Raw genomic sequence first — 6,802 nt, 5'->3', positions numbered from 1 at the left:
GTAAACACAAGAATCGATTTTACCTTTCGTATGGGTTAAGAATAGCCTATATATTTTTGTTGTATCATTAGCATTTACATCACTACTATAGTACTTACTAGTAGTATAATTGTATACGTTGTATAAATTTGCACCAGTTATATTTTATTTTGTAGAATACATTCTTCATAAAGTTAATTAAGTTCATAACAGATCTAGTGTTTAAAACTTAATGGATAAGTACTGGTAATTGATTAAAATATTGTTTTTTTCTGATAGGTAGTCCCTACATCCTAATCAAAACAAGGGAAACATTTAAAAAATGACAGTCGAAATCTTTCTAACAACCTGATTTTTCTATAAAAATCTGAAAATAAAACCGAATCTATCATTTGATCATTCATTTTTAATACGATTCGTCTGTAACTAAGGTTGATACAAAGAATACTAGAGCCAAAAGTTACACAATGTGTTACATAATAATAGTCATGCCAGTGTATAAATTACAGAAAGAGAAAAAAAGCAGTGAGTTGGATAGTGATAACTTTTCTTTGTTACTTATTACTTACATTAGAATTTGCGAATCATCAACGTTGCATTAAAAAAAGCTGAGATGGCCCAGTGGTAAGAGCGCGTGATTCTTAGCCGATGATTGTGGGTTAAACCCGGGCAAGCACCACTGAATTTTCATGTGCTTAATTTGTGATTATAATTCATCTCGTGCTTGACGGTGAAGGAAAACATCATGAGGAAACCTGCATGTGTCTAATTTCACTGAAATTTAGCCAACGTGTACTCCACCAACCCGCATTGGAGCAGCGTGGTGGAATAAGCTCCAAAACCTTCACCTCAAAAAAGAAGAGGAGGCCTTAGCCCAGCAGTCGGACATTCACAGGCTGTTACTGGAGAATGTTGCACTTTATTATTGAAATTCTAAGAAATTAAAATTTCAGATACCTACTTATATTAACGCAGAAGACTCCATTGCCTTATAAAACTTAGTTAAGAAATAATTATTTTTATCTTTTTCCTAACTTAAGGAATGTGCATTTATATTACTTAAAAATAGTTCTAATATGGGTTGCTCATCGAGGATTTGATTATGAAGAGAATTTTTAATGAAGTATATACAATTAATAAATTAAGAGATATATAAAACACCTAATAATTAACATGCCAATGGTGATTTACTGAATGGAATTTTCATTCTAGTATTCTACCAACTAGGGCAACTTTCTTTTTTAAGCCAAGCAAATAAATACAACTTTATTTTGATTTAACAATTTGGTTATATATGTAGCAACAACTCAGCGTTTCTACAATGCTCTTTGCATACAATATAAAGACGCCTTTAAGATTCTGGTGAGGCTATTTTGATTCTGCAGGACGTCGGACATGTTTGCTAATGCAAGATACAATGATTTTTACGTAAAGGTTGTTAAAAAAATATTTGTCTAGCAGACCAGGTTCGAGGGAACACCAAAAGAATCCTTGAAGTAATTTCTGATTCATCTTAAGAAATTACTATTAATTTGATAATTATTACATATTTTTTTATGAATGATGCTATTCTAACAAGCTATGTTATTATTGCATCATTTATAAAATTACGTTTGTAATTAAAACATACCTATAGATTATAATTTCGAAAGAAGCCGCGTTTCGAAGTCAGCCAGCGTACAGCCAGTACCCGAGCGAGTGAGTGAGCGAAACTGTGTTGACCTGCCGGACAGGGAGACCCGAAGAGATGGCTGTTCCGCTGGCCGCCCATGGTAGAGTATAGGGGCCCGAGCGTGCCTAATCAATTCACGAGGCTGCCCCACCATGCCACACATAATCTCGGTGTGGACCGTCGTGCCGGTTAGTGATCGAAAGGTGGGATCTCGGCGGCCACTTCCGGGGGGGTACGGGGACCCTTCCGTCCGGCGGGTCAGTGTATTTTCCCTTTTGGCAACTACTTGGAGAAACACGTCTCCATACTTTGCCATGATAGGGATAGGCCCTATCATGGCAATACGTCGATCGCTTCACGTCTCTTTTCCTTTTTCCAAATGGTTGCGCAACAAATAAGAAATAACGGTCGTTAAGCGGTGTCCACATACCTACGCTGTTTGAGGTCAAGTTCTCTATCATCAGTGGACTCCACGCTAACCTCAACGCTGGCTACCACCATCTCGACACAGCACGGCCAGCAATGTTGTTTCTCACGGAGATACAAATACTCCGTCCTGTCGATACCAGCTACCTCAATTAACCCGGCTACATGCTTGAAGAATCCTTTAAAGCGAAAGCCGGAGTTTGCTTGTTCGTCAGGACGGATGTTTGTTGTCGCCGGCTCCGCTGCTTGGAGGACCCCTTCTTCTCCATGTTGGTGATACGTGTGGATCTAGTTCGTCAGAGTCGAGTCTACGTGTGCCTCTACAGATTCCACTATGGTGACTTGGAGATATGCCGATTATTTGAACATCTTAGTTGGGTGGCAGATGCTGCGCAAGAGCTGTTTCCTAACGCGGAATTGGTGTTTTTGGGGTATTTTAATGCTCACCACGAATTATGGTTGAACTCCTCTAAAATTGACCATGCTGGAAGAACTACACATGCTTTCGCTCTCACGCATGACTTGACCCAACTGGTTGATCACCACCCACCAGTCTTGTCCCAAACATTGTCGGGCAAGCACCTGCCCTACTGGACCTTCTGCTGACTACTCACCCAGTGGAATATCAGGTTGAGGTTCAGGCTCCTCTTGGTTCTTTGGATCACAGCCTTATATCTACCAAAGTGACACATGCCAAGCTGCCGCCACTAGCGGTATGCAAACGTCGCGCTTGGCACTATAAGGCGGCAGATTGGGACGGTATACGCGATTACTATGCGTCAGTCCCTTGAAGGAACGTTGCATCAGTGCGAATGACCCGACAGCGAGCGCCGCTGCTGTTGCTGATGAGATCCTGTCGGGAATGGAATACTACATTCCTAACTCAGATCTCATCAGTAAGGCTACGCGTAACCGTTAGTTCAGTCGCGAATGTGCCGATGCTATATCATATCGTGGATCAATGGCTGCGTTAGCAGGGCATCTAAAATTCTCTCACTGAAAGCAACCTACAACAAAAACTATAGGAAGTCCAACCAAGTCCTATAGGAAGGCATACACAAGAGTGGATGAACAGCGCATTGTACAGATTGGCCATGACCTTTTTTCGCATCCTAGTGGCTCCCGTAACTTCTGGCGTCTGATCAAGTCTTAGCAAAACAATTTCTGTCAACTTTCGCTGCCACCGCTCAGGAATCCGGACGGATCGCTGGCTCACAGTCCGCAGGGGAAAACCGATCTCCTGGCAAATCTCTTTATAGATAACTCTGTGATCGATGATTTTAGTGCGCTGCCACCAACAATACCTTCATGTGGCCACACGAAGGTTTATACGGTTCGGTACTAAAATATGCTTCGGTACGGATGAGTCATTAGGTTATATGGCAGTGAAAGTTAATATAATTTCTTGTATATATTAATAGTAATCATGTTTTAAATAAAGCACGCAGCTTTAAATTACGCAAGGCAGCGGCGCGACCCTATATGTACATATGAATTTAGTAGACCGCGGCCATTGATATATAAAAAAAACCAAAGATTCACAGTCACGAACAAAAGTAACACTCGAAACTGGCACCAAGCACTCGGCAATTCATATAAGTAGTTATAGTTATATTATAAATTTTTTTTTGCAAATTTAACCTTTCACTGATTGCTTAAAATTGTTTTCACAAAGCAGTGTACAACAAGCAATAAAATTTTACAACCAAAATTAGCCGGTAGGACAAAGCATGGAGTGGTGACGATTATCATTTATACTGTTTATTTTTATACGACATTGAATTAGTTATAAAGAGTGTGTTAAATTGTGTTCTAAGCACATTTATACTTTTATCATAACATGTGTCAACATCAATGAAACAATTATTTATTTTTAAAATTTCTAAATTAAAAACTATATTATAATATATAAATGTAAAGTGAAGTTTTGAGACAAATTAACTCAAAATCACATATTGCGTTGTATATGATGTCATAAAAACATTCAATAAACACTTTTACTTACCGAAAGTACAAAATCCTATCCTCTTTTAACGTTCTTGACGTAATATTTTTAGAATTTCTCAACGAACACTTCAACATTTTTAACGAGCGTGGAGTAACGCGGGCGAAGCAAGACTATTCGAAATGAGCGCACAATCCAAAATTGTGCGCTCATTTTATGCGGACGCTGTGTATCTTGGGTTTTTTATATATCAATTACCGCGGCAACTGATCCAGCTAACCAGCCTGCGGCAGATAGTCAGCTCAAAGTCAGACCATTGTTGATTGAAAATTAATCAATTTTCATTTCTATATGTCGCCAAAAGTGTAGGTAGTCATTTTTTTCTTTAAGTCAGGAATAGGCAAATCGGGTTTTTTTTTTACCTACGCATCATGCCTCAGCGATTTATTGTTATATATAGGGGTTTTTTTTTTCGCCGTGGAGTACCGGCTTAGAATAGTACTCCCCCAATCTCATCCCGTGGGTGTCGTAAGAGGCGACTGAGGGACGGGGAAAAGGGGGGATGGGCAGCAGCGTCCCCCCTCCCATAAACATCTTACCCCCCTACTGCGCTCGCCAACACGCCTGCCCAGCGCGGCGAGTATGGGCAAACCCCTCCATTAATGGCAGATGCGCCCAAAAAAAGGCCCCCAGTTACCGGCAAGCCCGCTAGGCCCGACCAAGGTAGCGGTCGCGGTATCGGCAGGGCAGGGGGTGCTAAGAATCACCGGTTCACGGCAGGCTACCGTATAAAATGACTGAACATGGCAACGTATAATGGACGCTCGATGAGGCTGGACCATTACCTCGCCGAATTAGAAGTAGAGTTAAGTCATATAAACTGGCATATACTGGGGTTATCTGAAGTCCGAAGACAGGGGGAGGACACGATAACTCTAGAGTCCGGTAACTTACTCTACTTCCGCGAAGGTGATAACCTCTCCCAGGGTGGTGTCGGTTTTCTAGTCAAAAAGGATCTCATTAGCCAACTTCGACATACTCTGATGATGTGGTCGAAGCGATGTACGAGGATATCGCAAAGGCCCTCAACGACACCTCGAAGGCCCACTACAATGTTGTTATGGGAGACTTTAATGCTAAAGTGGGAGTACAAGATAGCGGTGAATCGAAAGTCGGACCTTACGGCTTGGGCTGCAGAAATCTCAGGGGGCAAATGCTGGTAAACTTTCTCGAAGCGCAGGGGCTTTTTTGATGAATTCTTTCTTTCAAAAGAAGCCTCAGAGGAGGTGGACCTGGCGAAGCCCCGATAACGTGACAAGGAACGAGATAGACTTTATCATTTCGAATAAAAGGCACATATTTAGAGATGTTTCAGTGATCAACAGGTTTAATACCGGAAGTGATCACCGCTTGGTTCGAGGCACTCTAAATATCAACTTAAAAGCCGAAAGATCGAGAATGATGAGGTCTACTCTCCGACCTACCATGCTCCAAGCTGCTCAAGGCTCCGAAAAGTTCCAAATGGAACTTCAAAATCAATTCACCGCGTTGGAAACCATAAGCAGCATTGATGAGAGAACCGACACGCTGGTCACAATACTGCAAAACACATCCCGCAAGTGTTTTCCGCCACAGAGAAGATACAACGCACCAAAACTCTCTGCTGAGACACTCGAGCTCATGAGAAAACGACGAGAACTACCATCGTTTTTGTCAGATAAGGCCTTAAACCGAACAATAAAAACGCTGACGCGACGTGATCTCCGACGCTCCAATACCCGTGCCATCAAGGCTGCGATTGAGCAAAATCGGGGATCGAAAGTGTTCGCTCGCAAGTTTGGGAGGCCGCGTCTGACAAAACTTAAAACTGAAAATGGTGGGGTCGTTACCTCTAGGCCTGAGATTGTCGGAGAAGTAGAGAGGTTTTATGGGCAGTTGTTCTCTTCAAGATCGGATAAACCCGTAGGAATCAGTATTGATGACCAGCGCGCCCCTCTTATGCGCCATTACTCCGAGGAGCTCCCGGTCGTTGACCAAGGAGAGATTAGGGCGGCTCTAGAACAGCTTAAAAACAACAAAGCTCCGGGAGATGACGGAATCACAACAGAGTTGCTTAAGGCAGGCGGGACTCCGGTCCTGAAAGAGCTAGTAAGCCTCTTTAATTCCGTCATCCAACATGGCAAGACCCCGGAAACGTGGAGCGGGAGTTAGGTGGTACTGTTTTTCAAGAAAGGTGATAAAACCCTCTTGAAAAACTACAGACCAATCTCCCTCCTGAGTCACGTGTATAAGCTGTTCTCAAGAGTCGTCACGAACCGTCTCGCCAGACGACTTGACGAGTTCCAGCCCCCAGAGCAAGCCGGCTTTCGATCAGGCTACAGCACCGTGGACCACATCCATACTGTTCGGCAGATTGTGCAGAAGACCGAAGAGTACAATCAGCCGCTGTGTATGGCATTTGTGGACTACGAGAAAGCCTTCGACTCCATCGAAACCTGGGCAGTGCTCGACTCATTGCAGAGATGTCATATCGATTGGAGATATATCGAGGTACTGAGATGTCTGTACAACGCCGCTACAATGACTGTCCACATCCAGGAGTGTAAGACGAAGGCGATCCAACTGCGCAGAGGGGTGAGACAGGGGGATGTAATATCCCCGAAACTGTTCACCAACGCGTTGGAAGACGTTTTCAAAACGCTGGATTGGACTAGGTATGGAGTCAATGTAAACGGCGAGTACATCTCACACCTTCGATTTGCCGACGATATCGTCATCAT

Source organism: Nymphalis io, chromosome 10, assembly GCF_905147045.1.
Source record: "Nymphalis io chromosome 10, ilAglIoxx1.1, whole genome shotgun sequence".
NCBI lineage: Eukaryota > Metazoa > Arthropoda > Insecta > Lepidoptera > Nymphalidae > Nymphalis > Nymphalis io.
This window is presented reverse-complemented; position numbering follows the sequence as displayed.